Source organism: Bison bison, unplaced genomic scaffold (assembly GCF_000754665.1).
Source record: "Bison bison bison isolate TAMUID 2011002044 unplaced genomic scaffold, Bison_UMD1.0 scf7180017864295, whole genome shotgun sequence".
Taxonomy (NCBI): domain Eukaryota; kingdom Metazoa; phylum Chordata; class Mammalia; order Artiodactyla; family Bovidae; genus Bison; species Bison bison.
Window position 1 is genome coordinate 10204188 of NW_011494867.1, and position 15723 is coordinate 10219910.

Here is a 15723-nt window from a genome sequence, read left to right on the forward strand (position 1 = left end):
GAGAGAAGGAGAGCTCCGAGAGCGTCGGTGGCTCCGAGTGCGCTAGGAAAGCGAGCTAGACCCAGGCCACGCAGCCCCGCCCCCCTTCGCCCATTGGCCTCCGAGGACGCATTACGCCCCACCCCCTATCGCTATTGGTCGCAGCGCGTGTCGGGGCGTGGCGTCTTTACCCGCCAGCGACCAATCCCAGCCCGAGTGGGTTGCGCAACCCTGAGAAGGGGGCTGGAGAGAGGGGCTTTTTCTCCCTCCTCCCCTCTTCTTCTCCCTCCCCGCTCTTCCCCTCCCTCCTCCTCTCCTTTTCTCCCTCCCCCAACCCTTTCTTGTTCTTCCACTCCCCTAACTCCTCCCCCATTTCCTCCTCCCCAAGCCCTGTTTCTCCTTTCCCTCTCTCTACTCCCTCTCCTTCCTCCCTCCTTGAGTCTCCCTCCTCATTCACTGCCCGCTCCTCGCCTCACCTCCTCCCCTTGCTCTTCTCACTTCCCTCACCCCTTCTCCCTCCTTCCTCCCTATTCCCACCTCCCCTCCCTTCCCTCATCTCCTACCCCAGCCTCCCCTAGTCCTCCTTATCCCCCCAAACAACAACTCCGTTTACCTCCTCCCTATTCCTTGTCTTCAAGCTCTTGTCCTCTCGCCTCCTCTCTCTCTCACTTTGCACCCCCCCCCCTCCTCCCTATCCCTTCCTCTACCTCCCTCCTCCCCACCAGGGCTCCTGGGCTGCAGAGCTCCACAGGGAAGCTCCACATGGGTGACTTACTGCATCAAACTGCCCTGGCCCAGTGTTGGGCTCCGTGGTTTCTAGGTAGGGAGAAATTGGAAAGAAGTAAGATTGTTAGATAGGAGGGGATAGAAAGTGGACTGCTTCCAAAACACTGGTGGGGTCACTGTTTACTTTACGCTCTGGTTATTTGCATTCACATCTTATCTCCCCCTTTGGGTTCCACTGAGGGCAGGAGCTGACTCATTCTGTCTTCTTCCTTCCCTCACTGACTCAGTCATTCATTCCCTCCTGCAATCATTCCACAAAGACCAGTTACAGGGTTCAGGCAAGTAAAAAGGCTGGACCCCCCAAGACCCGGCTCTTGAATCGCATCCAGTGTTGCCTCTTTTTAACTGTAGGCCTTTGGACAAGCCTCAGAAACTCTCTGATTACCTTCCTCCAATGGAATAGTAATAGTACCGACCACTTTAGATTCGAACATAACTTAGCGACTAAACAACAACTACAACTGACATCATAGGTTTGCTTTATGGTTCATGTTTAATGAAACTTGTCAACAAATATGTTAGACATTCAACAAAAGATCATTGTTGTTGGTTATCAACTAAAATAAATCGTAAATAGAAACCCCAAAGGTCAGGGACAATGTTCAATTAATAATAAAATTAATTCTTAATGGTAAACAAACAAAAATCAATCGAGCATTGAACAGGCACATGGGGGAAGGTGAGTGGGGAAAGTAGGAGCTGGTATTGCTATAAATTAAAAGGCAAAAACAAAGAAATTCCAGTTGGATGCAGCTCAAAGCAGCTCCTACCTTACTCCCTGATGAAGATAATGGGATAATTAGTTATTAGAAAGCAAGCCAAAGATGGAGCCATACCTCACACCGCAGATCAGGGTAAATTCCAAAAGGATCGAAGATTTGCCTGTAAATAAAGGAAACCACAAAAGTGTCATAAGAACACATGGGAAGCTTCCTTTATAAGATTGGAATGGGAAACCAAACTAACCGTGACTCAAAATCCAAAAACCATAACGAAAGATAGTTACATTCAGATATGTAAAAAGTCTTCTTCGAGGGGAAAAAAAAGAAAACAAAACAAGGCAGCAGAGCAGTAGAAAGTATTTGCAACTCAAATCAGGAAGAAGGTAGCTCGCTGACATATAGAGAAACCAACCTAGGAAAAAGAGGGAATTCCCTGGCAGTCCAGCGCTTAGGACTCCATGCTTCCACTCCTGGGGAGGTGAGGAGGGTTGGGTTTGGGGAACTAAGATCTTGCAAGCCCTGTCGCACAGCCAGAGAGAAGGGAGAGAAAAGAAAAGTGAGCACAGGATATGACCAGACAGGTCAGAAGGCTCTTAAACAATGAGAAGATGCTCAGTCTCAAGCCCTAATAAGAGAAATGCAAATTGAAGCAAAACTGAGATAACTTAAAAAAAAAAAAACAAAAAACTAACAGTTTAGCAAAAAGCAAAATTTGACAAGCATGCTTTGTTGGTGAAGCCATGAAGACTCAGGCCGTCTCATACAAGCTGGTGGGAGTGCAAGTTAGCACAACCAGGCATGGAAGCCACTTGTCAATATCTAGCAACGTTGCAAATCTCTGTGCTCTTGGCCAGTTTCCCCTAGAAACATCAACAGGATATAGGGCGGCCTGTGTGCCTTGGTCCCACACTCAGAGATTCTGATGTAGTTCATCTGAAGTATGACTTAAGGGCTGGGATTTTTAAAATCCCCTTTCATCATTTTCATGGGCAACTGGGGCTGATGGTCGCTGCTATAGACACAGTCAAGTAATCACTGAGTAATCATCATTCAAGTAACCACTGACTCGATGGATGAGTTTGAGCAAGCTCCAGGGAGTTGGTGATGGACAAGGAAGCCTGGAGTGCTGCAGTCCATGGGGTCGCAGAGTCAGACATGACTGAGCAACTGCACTGAACTGAATCATTGAGCCTTATTGCTAGTAGCAGAAGCCCCTCATTGATGGGGGGCTGGATGAAGAGATAATGATACAGGTGTGCCATGGAGAAATCTGAAGCTGGAAAAACAAAGAGAGTAGGGGGCTTCTCTCTATGCACTGTTACTGATAGATCTACCGTCTACATTAATGATAGATCTACAGTCTACATCGTGATGGAACAAGGCAAAGTACAGAACAGTATGATCAAAACACCTTCTTGTGCAGCTAGCTTTTTAAAGTCGGGGGAGGGAGTACAGAGATATTTGTGTTCGTCCATATGTGCATAAACACCTCTGGAAGAACACACAAGAGAAAAATAAAAGAGTTGTGCCTGAGATGGAGATGAGGAAGGAAGCCAGGTACAAAGGGAAGAGGAGAAGGAGAGAGATTTTACCATATACCATTTTACTTCTATCTATCCTGTTCTGTTTTTGAACATATGAATGCACTATCTATTAAGAATGTTAAACAACAACAACAAAGTGGTTTCTAGCCTGAATTTGATTCCAGAGTTCAGGGACCCTGCCTGGGTGCCTCGACTTTATCTGGATGCTTCCACCTTTAACTGTGTTTCTCCTATTTGTAGTTGCTGTCGCCCTCTACTGGACTGAAGGTGTAAGGTGGGTTTTGAAACAAAATCTGATTTTGAGCATTGTGAAGACAACATGCCCAGCTAAGGCAGAACAATAAACTGCACCCCAGTAATAAATTCGCTGTGTGAATATTTGTTTAAATCTGAGATCCACACAATATAAAAATCAATCTAATCAAACTCGCGTTTCTTTAGAAAAAAATCAGATCAAAATATTTGACATATATTATGTGCTATGACAAAACTAGACTGTGTAATAAAAAGCAGAGACATCATTTTGCCAAACCATCACAAAGGTCCGTATAATCAAAGCTATGGTATTTCCAGTAGTCATGTAAAAATGTGAGAGTTGGACCATAACGAAGGCTGAGTGCTTAAGAATTGATGCTTTCGAACTCTGGTGCTGGAAAAGACTCTTGAGAGTCCCTTGGACAGCAAGGAGATCAAACCAGTCAATCCTAAAGGAAATCAACTTTGAACATTCATTGGAAGGACCGATGCTGAAGCTGAAGCTCCAATACTTTGGCCAGTTGATTCAAAGAGCCGACTCATTGGAAAAGACCCAGGTGCTGGGAAAGATTGAGAGCAGCCAGAGAAGAGGGTGACAAGATGAGATGGTTGGATGACATCACTGACTTAATGGACTGGGAGATAGTGAAGGACAGGGAAGCTTGGCAGTCCAGTCTATGGGGTCACAAAGAGCTGGACACAACTTAACGGCTGAACAACAATGTGCTAGCTACTATGTCAGGAATTGGGGGAGGGGCTTCGCTGGCGATCCAGTGGATCTGCACTTCCAATGCACGGGCTCGGATTTGATCCCTGGTCAGGGAAATAAAATCCCACTTGCCACATGGTGGGACCAAAAAAAAAAAAATTGAGGGCAGGTATAAATTCATTCATTTATTCATTCATTTATCCATCCATCCATTCATTTATTCTGGCACTGGGCCTATTGTGTGTCTAAAGGGATGACACACACACTTGCCTGTAGGGGGCAGGCACGTAATGTGAATGAGCCAAGTACACAGTCTAAGAACATTTTTTCCTGAAGGTCATTCTCCTCTGGGTGTCAGTTTCATCTTAGAACTGCCCTTTTAAAGGGGGCTGCTGGTCCTCAGATCTGTCCCAGTTGCTATGCAGGAATCTTAGCATAATGAGGCCAAGCCTTCCAGTTGTCTAAGGAAAGCAAAAAATCTGAATCTTTTTGTGAAATCTCATCTCTAGATTCTTAAACTTGGGCAGTAACAATGTTACATGTAAGAGCTAGACAAACAGGCTCCCTGCCCTCATGGGAATTAGTCTTGGAGGGAGACAAGCCACTTTGGTGTGGGTAGTCTTCTTGCTTGTTAACACTTGAGTGTTAGTCGCTCAGTCGTATCTGATTCTTTGTGACCCCACAGACTCTAGCCCACCAGGCTCCTCTGTCCATGGGATTCTCCAGGCAGGAATACTGGAGTGGGTAGCCATTCCCTTCTCCGGGGGATATTCCTGACCCAGGTATGGAACTCGGGTCTCCTGTATGCGTTTTCTGCATTACAAAGGGATTCTTTACCATCTGAGCCACCAGGGAAGCCCAAATGAAACTCAATTCAAATAGGCCTGGACAGTGGAGAGAAAGCAATGACTCCATGATGGGAAAGCCCAGAGTTAGTAGAATTCAGGCATGTTTAATAAAAAATAAAAGACAGGTAACCAAATTTAAAAATATTGAAAGGGGACTTCCCTGGTGGCTCAGTGGTAGAGAATCCGCCTGCCAGTATAAGAGACACAGGTTCGATCCCTGATCCCAGAAGATTCCCACATACCACAGAGAAACTAAGCCTTTGGGCCACAACTCTTGAGCCTGTGCTTCGGAACCCAGGAGCTGAGACTATTGAGCCCTTGTGCCCTAGAGCCTGTGCTCTCAACGAGAGACGCCACTGCAGTGAGAAGCCCGCTCACCACAATTAGAGAAAAACTCACGCGGCAACAAAGACCTAGCACAGCCAAAAATAAACAAATAAAATTAATTTAAATTTTTTTTTAAGTAATAAAAATACACAAAGGATGGGAACTTCCCTGGTGATCCAGTGGCTAACACTCTGCACTCCAAAAGCAAGGGGTCCGGATTTGATCCCTGGTTGGGGAGTTAGATCCTACACGCCACAACTAAAGATTGCACATGTGTCAACTAAGACCCAGTACAGCCAAGTAAAATAAATAAATAAATAAATATATATATATATATATATTTAATGGGACAAGCTAGGACCCATCCCTGTGATATCAGGCAGGGGAGAAGAAGGGGACAGTGAGTGGTGAGGGGCAATGAGACAGTATATTGATATAATGTTAATACAGCATCTATGTACCCTATTCATGATATAGTAACTATATTATGCAGTATTAGGGATAGTAATCAGGGGGCTTCCCAGGTGGCTCAGTGGTAAAGAACCTGCCTGCCAATGCAGGAGGCATGAGAGAAACAGTTTCGATCCCTGGGTCAGGAAGATCCCCTGGAGGAGGGCATGACAACCCACTCCAGTATTCTTGCCTGGAGAATCCTGCGGACACAGGAGCCTGGTGGGCTACCCTCCATGGGGTTGCAAAGAGTCGGACACGACTGAAGAGACTTGGCATTCATGCAGAGTGAGTAATAGCTTACTATGGGTTGTGTTCTCTGTGCTGGCCACCGTGCTAAGTGCTGTACAACTATTTTCTCAAGTAATTCTCACGTCAGCCCAAGAAGACAGTGCCACTAACCGCTGCAACATAAAGGAGGGAACTGAAGCACTGAGAGGTGGCACCATGTCCCCAGGTCACACAGCAAGAGCCTTGCAGAGACACTGTTAGAACCCAGGCGGCATGACGTCAGGGGTCTGAGCCTCCCCAGGAAGAGGCAGAGTCTGGACACAGTGAAACTGACCCAGAGTAGCTCAGCCATGTGTGCTCCATTCTAGAAACACTGTGCTGACTTTTTAAGACCATCATTTCTGCATGAGCTTTGTTTCTGTGATTGCAAATAATAACCTACAGAATTTTGAAGGTCAGTGTCCTAGTTCCCACATTTACCTTGGGGCTGTACATTAAAAGAAGGAAAGGAAGGAAGAAATCCCATCTCAGCTGTAATTAGAGATGGAAATAAAACATAACCCTGAAATTTGCTGTTCTCAGCAAGGTGGTTGTCATTCTAAAGCAGGTGTCTTACATGGAATAGATATTTATGGAAAAAGGTATTTATAGAATCGGTGCTGAGCTCACTCATTGTCAAATCTCTGAAAAGAGGGCCCCTGGAGCTTTTGGGAAGTGAAGGTGCTGAGCTATTGACAGAGGGAACGTAATACCTACCTCCTCCCAAATGGTCTTTCTCAGGAACTGTGAGTCACTCAGAGAGAACTCCGCCTGGACTCCAGAAATCCAGCAAGAAGACACTGGAAGGGCAACATGATCTAGGATTTTATCTACCAGTGAGTAAGGGCAGGGTGGGTGCAAGCCTCTGAGTGGAGCAGTGTGGTCTAATGGCTGAAGGTTCAGAAAATTTCTCTCCCAAACCCTGGCTCTGCCATTCCCTTCCTGAGCCTCAGTCTCCTCTTCCATGAAGTGAGGACCACATGTGGAAAATCATATCAAAGGCAATAAAAGCAACTACTTAAAAAAAATTTTTTTTTTAGTCACACCCATGCAGCATGAGAATCTTACTTCCCTGACAAGGGATCAAACCCACGCCCCCTACATTGGGAGTAAAGAGTCTAAACCACTGGGCCACCAGGCAAGTCCCAAAAAGCAGCTGATATTTTAAGTGCCAGCCACCCTCCCCCTCCCCTTTCCAATCAGTATGAAACTTTAAATTGCCTTACTAGACGTGGCACACAAAACTCCACCGGGAAACAGAAACTATATACAGAGCTCATTCAGCGAGTGGGGAAGTATATAAGCAGGAAGAATTGAATGAAGGATATTGACTACAGCAGCGAGCAGAGAAGTCCAGCAGGTTGGTGCACCCCAAGAAATCAGCCACAGCCCAGAGATGGGTGAGCAGCCCTGGGTCAGAGAGACAGGGTCAGGGGACACTAGAGTAGAGCTGAAATCACCTAAGGGATGCTGCAGCTCAGAGAAGGTATGGCTACTGGAGATTTGCTCCAGAGACGGGTAGAAATACCCCTGCCGTTTCTTCCCTCCTGCCTTCCACTCTCTCACCAGGGTCTTCCACTATCAGACCCAACATCCTGCAAAGGGGACCCCCTTCTCCCACTCCACCACCATCCTCCTAGCCCTTCAGGGTCAAGGAGGGTAGTTAGGAGGAGGCGGAGGGTACTTAGGAGGAGGCGTTCTAACGTCCAGAACCAGGGAAGAAGACATGGTCGAGCTGGTCAGACCACGCCTTGAGAATTGTGTTCTGATGTGGGGATTGTGCTTAAAGGAGGACCCCAGCAGACACTGGGAGGGATGCGAAGCCACAGATGTGGTTTATCCTGCAGGAGAGTGGCTTTGTGGAGGATAGGGGAACTGCCCCTTCACTTGGGAGGAAGTCCCTCTTACAGCAGATAATGGTGTTCTTTTAAAAAAAAAAAAAAGAAAGACTCGGCTGCATTGGGTTTTTGTTGCTGCACACAGGCTTTGTCTAGTTGCAGGGAGCAGGGGTTACTCTTTTTGTCTAATTGCGGTGCATGGGCTTCTCACTGTGGTGACTTTTGTTGTGGCTCACAGGCTCCAGAGGTCAGGCTCAGTAATTGTGGCACTTGGACTTAATTGCTCTGTGGCATGTGGGATCTTCCCAGATCAGGGATCAAACCCACAACCCTTGCATTGGCAAGTGGATTCTTGACCGCTGAACCAGCAGGGAAGTCCTGAAGGTAGTCTTATACGACCCTCCTGGGAGCAGATCTAACCCGGTTACAGGAAGACAGAGTTGGAGTCAATATAAAGATCTTTCTCTTTCATAGAAATTAACACAACATTGTAAATCAACTGCACTTCAATTTTCAAAATATATTGATGAAAAAAAAAAGAAGAAGAAGAAAACTCTTTTCTGATGGAACTGAATTTGGCTTTCCTGGGAGGTAGTGAGCTCCCCATCACAGCAAAGGATTTGTGAGAGTTAATTCTTGGTCTAGTGACCGTTGCTATTTTGAACTAGCTTCTACTTTTGACATGACAAAGAAATTTCAGTAACCCAGGGGATCCGGTATTATCAGTTAAACTTTTAAACTTGCTTTGTGAAAACCTGTTTTATTTCCCCTTGGTGTGGTGTGTTTAGTCATTCACAGGCTGTAAGTTTCTCACAGACAGGAAGATGTATGTAGATCCGCCTGACTTTAAGCAAACATAATATGTGAAAATTTTGGTTCTTGGTTCCACTACAAACAAACAAACAAACAAAAAGCTATCATTTAATTTCTTTAAACAATAATTTTCCCTAGGACATTTAAAATATACTTTCAGGGTCAAATAAAAATTTTCCTGAAGTGTTTATTTTATGTTGGCTAAGGGAAACTATTATCCAGAGGAGGTCTATAGAGAGGAATAAATTTTTTTTTTTTTATAGAGAGGAATAAATTAATGTGAACAATATGCAAATAAAAAGCCACAATTTTCTGCGGTATTTGTTAAAATAAGCATCTTTTTGGCTTTTAGCACCCCATAACAGCAGCCTGCCGAAGAAGACAATGGCAACCCACTCCAGTACTCTTGCCTGGATGCAGAGGAGCCTGGTAGGCTGCAGTCTATAGGGTCCCGAAGAGTCAGACACTACTGAGCAACTTCACTTTCACTTTTCACTTTCATGCAATGGAGAAGGAAATGGCAACCCACTCCAGTGTTCTTGCCTGGAGAATCCCAGCGACTGGGGAGCCTGGTGGGCTGCCATCTATGGGGTCGCACAGAGTCGGACACGACTGATGCGACTTAGCAGCAGCAGCAGCAACAAGTATATGTATATGTTCTTCTTTGAGCACAGGCTGGCTGAAATACACTAGTGTATTTTTTTTAATTGAAGTATAGTCGATTTACAATATTGTGTTAGTTTCAGATGTATAGCAAAGTACTTCAGTTATATTTATATCTACTCTTTTGCAGATTCTTTTCCATTGTAGATTATTATAAGATATTGAATATAGTTACCTGTACCAGATAGTAGGTTCTTGTTTGCCTGTTTCATATAGTAGTGCATATCTGTAATCCTAAATCCCTACTTTATCCCTCCTCCCTCTTCCCCTTTTGGTAATTATAAATTTGCTATGCCTGAGTTTATGTTTTGTAATAAGTTCACTTGTTTTATTTTTCAGATTGCAGATCAGTGCGATTACATGGTATTTGTCTTACTCTGATTACTTCACTTAGTATGATAATCTCTAGGTCCATCCACGTTGCTGCAAATGGCATTATTTCATTCTTGTTTATAGCCCTGTATCTTTCTTCTTGCATGGACCTTCTATAACCTTCTACTGTGATTTCCCATTTCCCATTCTTTATGGTGGTTACAGAACCTAAAGAATCTTTCAAAACCGTCGATGTGCAGAATGAACCCTTTACCTGGAGTTCACAGTCCCTTCCACCTTCTCTTCCCTGGTTTCTACAGTTCATTTGATGTCAATTTCCTTAATCAGGGGCTTCAAGTTTTCCCAAGTTTCATTTCAGTTTTCATAGAGACAATATTCTTTCTTTTTACCCTCATGTTTCCATGATTTCTGTAACACTTAATGGAATCAATTATTGATGATAATAAACACAACTGCCATACACAAGTTTGGGAGCAAACACACTCACTCTGCCTAAGGGTAGAGGACAAAGGTGAGGAAGAAGTATGTAGGTGGAGAGTTCAGTATGTACGTGTGTTTCACAGAAGAAATAGGACAAGTTCAGTAACCTAGTGAGTCAGTTTAATGAAAGCTAGTTAAGAGAGTGTCTTTAAAAAATAACTATAAAAATTAAAACTTTGAAACTCAATTAAAGCTTTGAAAAAAATTAAAAGCTTTGAAACTCAAAGTGCCTTTTTGTGTGTGCATTAGCTCATATTACTTGGTCATCCATCATGTGCTCTTTCATTCATTAAATATTCCTTCTGTGATCTCACAATAGTAGACATATTGCTGGCTACAGGCTGATTGGCAGGGTCACTCTATTATGCCCATTTTATTGGTGGGGAGACTGAGGCTCAGCCAGCTGACATTGCCACACACATTTAAGTACAAGTGCCAGGTCTTTTGGTTGTACATCCTCATGTACTTCCTACCATGTAAGACAGACGGTTCAGATTTCTCTTCCCCTTAAACCAGAAGTTCAGGTTCTCCATGTTGACAGTATGAGGGAGAAAGCAGACTATTCTATAAGCCATTTTGGAAAACTGACAGATAAATAGATTGAAAGGCAAATTTTCCCAGTGTTTGGAGTCAGAGTGCTGACAGCAAACAGAAGGCACATTAGATGGATTCTGAAGAGAATTTACTTTTTGAAATAAGTGTGTATGTATATATCTGTGTATGTATTTATTTATTAGGGCTTCCCAGGTGGCTCAGCTGTAAAGAATCTGCCTGCAACGCAGGAGACACAGGAGTTGCAGGTTCAGTCCTGAGTGGGGAATATGCCCTGGAGGAGGAAATGGCAACCCACTCCAGTACTCTTGCTTGAAAAATCCCATGGACAGAGAAGCCTGGTGGGCTACAGTCCACGCAGTCACAGAGTCGGGCATGACTGAGCATGAGAATACATTTATTTATTTGGCTGCACTGGGTCTTAGTAGGGACACTCAGGATCTGCAATCTTCATTGCAGCATGCAGGGTCCCTTTTTTAAAATTAATTATAGTTTTGGTTGCACAAGGTCTTCATTGCTGCATGTGGGCTTTAGTTGCGGTGAGCAGGGGGCTACTCCCTAGTTGCAGTGCATGGGCTTCTCATTTCGATAGCTTCTCTTCTTGTGGAGCACAGACTCTAGGGTGTGCGGGCTTCAGTAGTTTAAGCACAGGGGCTCAGGAGTTGTGGCTTCATACTGTATGTAGGATCCATTAGTTGCACGTGTGGGATCTAGTTCCCTAACCAGGGATCTAACCCAGGACACCTGCATTGGGAGTGCAGAGTCCTAGCCACTGTACCAGCAGGGAAGTCCCTGAAGAGAATCTAGGGACTACAGGGAGTTCCCCACCTTTCTCCTCTTGCCCTCCTGTCTCCATCTGGTGCCTCCCACTGGTTCAACCCAATAGGAAGTCACAGGGGAGAGAGCCCAGGTGATGCCTTCCATCAAGGTCAGACTTCTAGGACACAGAGAAGGTGAAGAATGAATCTGAGCACAAGCAGATGGGTAACAACCAGAGCCCACCCTGCTTGCCAATTGGCATCACTGATATAATTCTTTTTTCCTTTATGGTGTTAAGAATTCTCTGAGACTGATTCAGAAGGAAGGGGCAGGGGAAGGACATTCCAGCCAGGGCTGTATTGGTACCAGCCCACCAAGGGGGTCAGAGGGAGAGGGTAGGGGCAAGGTCCTAGAGTAGACACAGGGAACTGTATTCAATATTCTGTGATAAACCATAATGGAAAAGAATGTATATACACATATAACTGAACTGCTGTGCTGTACAGCAGAAGTTAATACAACATTATAAGTCAACTATACTTCAATAAAATAATACATACATATATACACAGGTAAAGCTACTTCAACCACACTAGCCAGGCACCCAGCTCACTGCCAAAGGGTTTCTGTTTTCATAGAGTCCAGCTTCCCCTGCATGGACCCCTGCAAGCACCCCATGTCCAGCCAACCAGAGTTCCTCCTCAACTGTCCACTGCTTCACTCCTCCGGGTCTTTGCACATGCTGTTTCCTCTGCCTGAGACCCCCTTCACCACTCTCATCTGCCTAGAATCTCCCACTTGCCCTTTCAAACACAGCTCAGGTGTCACTGCCCCATAGTTTTAAGTCATGCACAGAAAAGCTTTATCTCAGGGGTGTCAGGGAAGTTTAGCATTTGAAAAAAAAAATGTTCATTCCTGGAATTAACCATGTCAACAGAGCAAAAAAAGAGCAAAAAAAAAAAAAAAAATCTCTGGGGATCTGGAGATGTATGTGTGAATGAAAATATCAGTGAGCCAGTATCACACACAGGTCATCACGCTAAGCCCTCTCCATGGAAGGGGAGGCAGGTAGACAGACTCTACTGCCTCACTGTAAACCTCATTCCTCAGAGGAGGAAAGCAAGGTATACAGAGAGGCTGAGCAATTTGCCCAAGGTCACACAGCTGGCAAGTGGTAGAAGCGAGGGCTGAAGTCTGGTATCTTCACACCACATGCTGTAACTACGTGGCATACTGAATGAATGACTGAATGAATGCAACCACCAGAACCAAAATGATGGTTGACCCAGAGAGAGGACAGCCCTGCTGAGTCAGGGTGGGCTGCCCAGGTCAGTCCCTGCAGTGGGGGAGAACAAGAGCAGGGACAGGCAGTTCAAAGATGGAGAAGGATGACACCCCCTCCCATGGAGCAGACCCTTCCCTGGGGACCTAGTGTTCCTCCTCCCCTGGGTCCCGACGGCTGGGGGCCAGCCTCCACCCGCCCCTTATCTCACTATATTACAACTGCGAGTTCATGTGTCTCTCTCCCACTTTGGATGTCAGGCCCATCCTGACATTTCACTCAAACTTTTCTGGCCAGGACTGTTTGTCCACCTAGGGACAATCCACTTTTCTTGAATAAAGGAGACAAACGATATTCAAGACTGCAGGAGCCCTGGTGAGAACACGGCCAGACCCCACTCCAAGAAGCAGTGGAGCAAGGAGCCAGTTGCTGGCAGGAGGTCAAAGCAGGACCAGCTGCTTGGCTGACAAGGTATCAACCAGGCACTTGCTCTTTTCCCTAAGAAGAGTCAGGCTTGGGCCTGAAGTCTGAGCTTGAACTCTATAGACAGAAACTAAGGGGTCCTGCAGCTCACGGGGGAGCTTGGAAGAGATGTTGAAAAGGATGTATCTGAGAGTGCTGCTCCGTGCTGTTCCTAGAATCCCATCAGTACCTCAGGGCTCAGTGGGAAAGTGCTGTGATCAATTAGCAATATCCGCCATGCGTACTCTACCACCAGATGTAGAGGTATGCATGCTCTCTGTTTACCATCAGGTGGCAGGGCTGTGGGAGAAGCGGCTGGGCAGATTAGTAGTCATAACAGAATGAACGGTTCTCAAGAACTTGGAATGTGCCCTGTTAAATGCTTTGCCTGTTCTATTTTATTTAATCCTCAAGATAACTCTCAGAGATAAGGGACTCTGGCCCCACCCCTATGGCAGCTCTATGAGAGTCACAATTTTACCTACTTGTATATTTTTTCACATTTATTTATTTATTTGGCCTCGCTAGGTCTTAGTTGTGGCACATGGGATCTTTAGTTGGGGCATACACACACTTAGGTGTGGCCTGTAGGATCTAGTTCCCTGACCAGGGATCGAACCCAGGCCTCCTGCATTGGGAGCGTGGAGTCTTGGTCACTGGACCACCAGGGAAGTCCCACCATTTTATTTATCTGTGTTTAGCGCTATATCCGCAGCACCTAAAAGAGTACCTGGCATATGGCTGGCACTCAAAAAGTATTTGCTATTGAGTAGATGAACTCCCATTTTGAAGATGAGGAAACTGAGGCCCAGAGAGACAAGCAACTTACTCAAAGTCATACAGTTAATGAGAGGTCCTCTAGGGCAGCATCTCTGGAATGTTCTGAGAAGTGGCATTGTTCTATAATCTGTGCTATGCACTAGCTACAGGTGACTAGTCAGGACGCAACATGGAGGTAAGGCAACTGAGAAAGTGCATTTTAAATTTCATGTAATTCTAACTAATTAAAATAGAAATGGCCCAGCACAGCTCTAGAGCTTGAGAGTTCAACCACCCTAGACCGATACCAAACACCAGGTCCAGGTTTTCCAAGTCAAATGAAAACACTGAGAGTTTTTTCAGTTATAATCCTATCAGGAAGGGCAGGGGGTGTAGCAGTGAATGCATCACAAGTAATTGTATTACTTATGTGGCTCTCCTGGCCACACAGTTTTGCGAAGGCTTTTATCCACGCGCTGGGTTTCACACGAGAGGCTTGAAGACTCCATGGGAGACGTGGCTAGTCAGGGTTACCTGCTGACCTTGGACCACAGCCAGCTGTGCAACCCTGAAATGCCAAGCATTTCATTTTCACAGCTGGCAAACAGGGAACCATGGCAAACAGAGTCAAGCTATGGGCCAGGCCAGCTTCCTTAGAAACCTCAGCAGTAAGTGACCAGCAGTTCTGACCTGACAGGTCCCAAGACAGCATCAGCTCCAGGAGAAGCCGTGACACGCAGGAAGCTTTGTGTACATTTAGCGCCTTATATCTGCCTCCCCTCCCCTCTTCTCTCTACCCCTCTTAGGGGCTGGCCTCTTCCTTTCCCTCTAGTCATGAAACAAGATGATCTTGAGAAAGCGCCTGAAGCTGATTAATGAATGCTAAGGTGTCAATGACTCATAGAATCCATTTTCAAATGATTTCTATTTTAACAGGAAACAAAGTCTTCAGCTAAGGAAGAGTTTTCTAACTGGTGGACAGGCATCATCAACAAAAGTTCAAACTTATGGAGCTTTGTTCATGGGGTTTTATGCTTCCCTGGTGGCTCAGATGGTAAAGAATCTGCCTGCACTGCAGAAAACCCGTGTTTGGTCCCTGGGTTGGGAAAATCCCCTGGAGAAGGAAATGGCAATCCACTCCAGTATTCTTGCCTGGAAAATCCTGTGGACAGATGAGCCTGACGGGTTACAGTCCATGGGTCAGAAAGAGTCAGACACAACTGAGTGACTAACATGCATGGGGCACTGATGGAAGTAGTCAGCATGTATTAATTCATTTATTATTCATTCATTCATTATATCATTCATTCATCATGTATTAATTTGTCAACACCACGAAAGGAACAAAGGCTACCCCATTTGGAGGTGGGAAACGGAGGCACACAGTGCAGCTGGTCCAGTTGGCACCGAGCCAGGGCCCAAATCCAGGCACAGCTGGGGAGGCAAGTTCTGTGGAGAAGGAAGCAGGAAGCAGAAATGCTAACTGAGGGGAAGAAAGTCTTTTCTCTTTTAATCTGAGATTAGGGACGACCAAGGCCTGGGCCAGCAAACCTCTGTGGCTTCACCCATTTACTGGTCTGTTGCTTCTTACCCTCCAATCTAAACAGTTACAAATTTACTGGAGGGACTGAGCCAAGAATTCCACTTGCAGACGTGATCCAGGGTGGCCCCCAGGCTGGCTCACTTATGCTGGGCTGCAATTTTTCTAGATTACTCAGCCTTTGGGAGGAAAGCTGGGCCAAGGACAAACCTCTGGTGAGAACAGAGTGTTTAGAGAGCTGCCTGCCTCCTCCTTCCCTCCTCCTCCAAGAGACTCAGGGACCTGGAGGCTCCCTGGGGAGCTAGGGCTGCAGCTGCAAGGAACAGTTCTCCTAGGCCTCACTCCATCCCCA

The 15723-nt window shown here is 45.6% G+C and overlaps 1 long non-coding RNA gene across 1 annotated transcript in view; it reads right to left on the reverse strand.

The window, feature by feature from the left end:
- Positions 1–753: 753 nt before the first annotated feature.
- LOC104996536 overlaps positions 754–15723 on the reverse strand; it is a 19340-nt gene continuing 4370 nt past the window's right edge. Inside the window, exons 2-3 of the long non-coding RNA XR_826212.1 lie at positions 1602–1647; positions 754–795 (exon numbers count right to left, since the gene is read on the reverse strand). This is a non-coding gene — a long non-coding RNA (uncharacterized LOC104996536). The remainder of the gene's footprint in view (positions 796–1601; positions 1648–15723) is intronic.